This window comes from Euprymna scolopes, chromosome 4 (genome assembly GCF_053919585.1).
Source record: "Euprymna scolopes isolate OS-2025 chromosome 4, ASM5391958v1, whole genome shotgun sequence".
Classification (NCBI taxonomy): Eukaryota; Metazoa; Mollusca; class Cephalopoda; order Sepiida; family Sepiolidae; genus Euprymna; species Euprymna scolopes.
The window spans coordinates 96,032,938-96,035,598 of NC_136485.1; the positions used below are offsets into that span (position 1 = coordinate 96,032,938).

Below are 2,661 nucleotides of genomic sequence, written 5' to 3' on the forward strand. Positions count from 1 at the left end.
ATCAAATACAGCAACTGAGTTATTTTTATGCATCAAACAATTACATTTTCTCATTCATCCAAACTAATCACTGAACATCAATTTCATATTTTCTTCACTAAAATATTACTGTGCTTGATGTCATCAAGTGGAGCGGATCATTTTTTTTTCATTTGTTCACACATTTTTCCAATTTATATATATTTTAAAGATTCTTAGCCTATGTCATTGCATACCAATCTGTTTATTAAAAGTTAAGGTTCACTGTAAACACATATGTTACACCAAAATAAAAACGCTTCAGATAATGTCTTGATATTCAATTCAGTTTCTCACATGACATCTTATGAAGTTAGTAGAAATGTTACAGACTTTTGAATCTCAAACACTTTCAATACTGTGCACTGATATTTTCTTTTTTGCAATATAAGCACATTCATGATTTTTTTTACAAACGTTAAAAACTTTCACATTGTGTAGCAATATACTGAAACAATTATAAAAATATTTGTTTTTATTTTGAATGATGCAGGGCATCTGAAGAGAGATTTTTCTAACAAAATGAAAGTATAATTTTTAGCAATAGGTATCTAGGAAAAGGCCACTACATATGTTATAAGTTCCAAATTTCCACAACCTGGCAAATACTGGTACATGCTAGCAAATTTAGATTTGCAATTACAAAATATGATTCTAATTTTTTCCTTTGCTCTTTATTCTAACACTACACTATGTTTACTGTGTTATTTCGCTACAGTTGATATTGTGTAGAACAATAAGAAAATCATAGTGAACAATGCATTCAACAAAATTTCACACACATTTCTAGATACCTATATCTAATAAGTTCAAAAGAAAGGACACACTTAGGGAGGTATTTTGGTGGTCAAGTCACTAAAAAGAGATTAGCTGGTTTCCTGGCATAGCCCAGGATATAATAAAGATTGACTGAAATACATGTTCTAGCTGGTTTCTAGGCGTTGCCAGGGATGTAATATAGACACATTATGTTGTATATTACCTGTTCTCTTCTCCCTAAGGTAAAACAATTTCATATACATGCTGTAAATTACCTATGCTAGGGATAAAACATGAACAATATCAGTCCTAGGGTAGATAAAACAAATAATACATAGAGATGAAAGATTCCTCTCCCCTAAGAATCAAACATATGTTCAATATCTGCTTTTGTTTTTTCATTGTTTATACGGTCCCGAGCAACGCCGGGTAGCCCTGCTAGTCTATATATATAAAAGGCAAAAATCGGTGTGTATGTATGTATGTATGTATGTATGTTTGTTTGTAACGCTAAAACTTTTGAAAGACGGAACCAGAGTTGACAAATTTGGTATCATATTGCACCTTGATCACCCGGATGACAAATATCGAAATTTCACGTCAAACGGACCAGTAGAAAGGGGTCAACTGATCGTTTTTCTCCTAGGGGGGCCCCCCAAAAAACCTGTCATTTTAACGTTATTCAATACGTGTCACGTGACGTGACGTCAGCTCAAACTTTTGACAGACACAACCAAAGTTGACAAATTATGTATCATATTGAACCTTGATCACCCGCATGACAAATATCGAAATTCCACACCAAACGGACCATTAAAAGGGGGTGAACTGATCATTTCTCTCCTAGGGGGGCCCCCAAAAAAACCTGTCATTTTAATGTTAATATTACATAATCCAAAAACGCTTAGTCATGTCACGTGACGTGACGTCAACATCCAGTAATGGCGAACAAATGTAAACAAACACTTTGTTTTACCGATACTTTTGTAATTTCTCTTCTGCTTTGTTCTAGAGATTATTAAACTCCATGACAATGTCTCCAACGTATTTAACTGGTTAAAAATAGTATTTATACAAGAGTTTTAACGAAAAATATCAGGAAAAAATGTACAGGAATAAAAAAAAATTCAGCTTTCAAAATATTCGTCGATAAAAAAACCGATCTTTATATTTACGCTAGCCATTTTGTATATTACCACGTGACCTGCTATCTCTTAAACTGGAGGGGGGGATCCACTTGAATCCAACAAAACCAGTAATTTTTTTTTTCTATTATATATACAGCATTTTCTATAAAATTAAGTGTAGACTTTATAATTAAAACAAAAAATGTTATTCATACTAAAAAAAAAAAACGCTTAGTCATGTCACGTGACGTGACGTCAACATCCACTAATGGCGAACAATTGTACCTATTTACTATGCCTCCCCACGGGACAGAGTTAGACACCAGGGTCGTTTTTTAACGTGGAGAAAAGGTACAAAAATAAAAATTGTCTCAGTCGTGGAGGATTTCTCCTCCACCGAAAGAGAACAAGAAATAGAAGTGCAGCATCTGAAGAACAGATACTACACTTTGATCTTGACCAAAAGGCCAAGAATGCGAACAATTGTAAATAACAACTTTTTTCACAAAACCAACACCGTCTTTCTTTTTTTTCTCTCTCTTTCTCTCTCTCACCCACTTACTCTTCCCTCTCTCTCACCCTCTTTCTCTTGACGTCACACCACTGTTAAACTGTGGGGGGGGGGAACACATTCCCAGGCATTATCTCCTATAGATGCACATTTTATTAGAAATTCAGCTTTCAAAATATTAGACGATAATAAAAATATAAAACCAACACCCTCTTTCTCTTTTCTCTCTCTCTCACCAACTTACTC

General features: G+C 34.0%; 1 pseudogene; it reads right to left on the bottom strand.

The window, feature by feature from the left end:
* Positions 1-2,250: 2,250 nt before the first annotated feature.
* LOC145274583 (U2 spliceosomal RNA) lies at positions 2,251-2,384 on the bottom strand (annotated as a pseudogene).
* Positions 2,385-2,661: the final 277 nt, after the last annotated feature.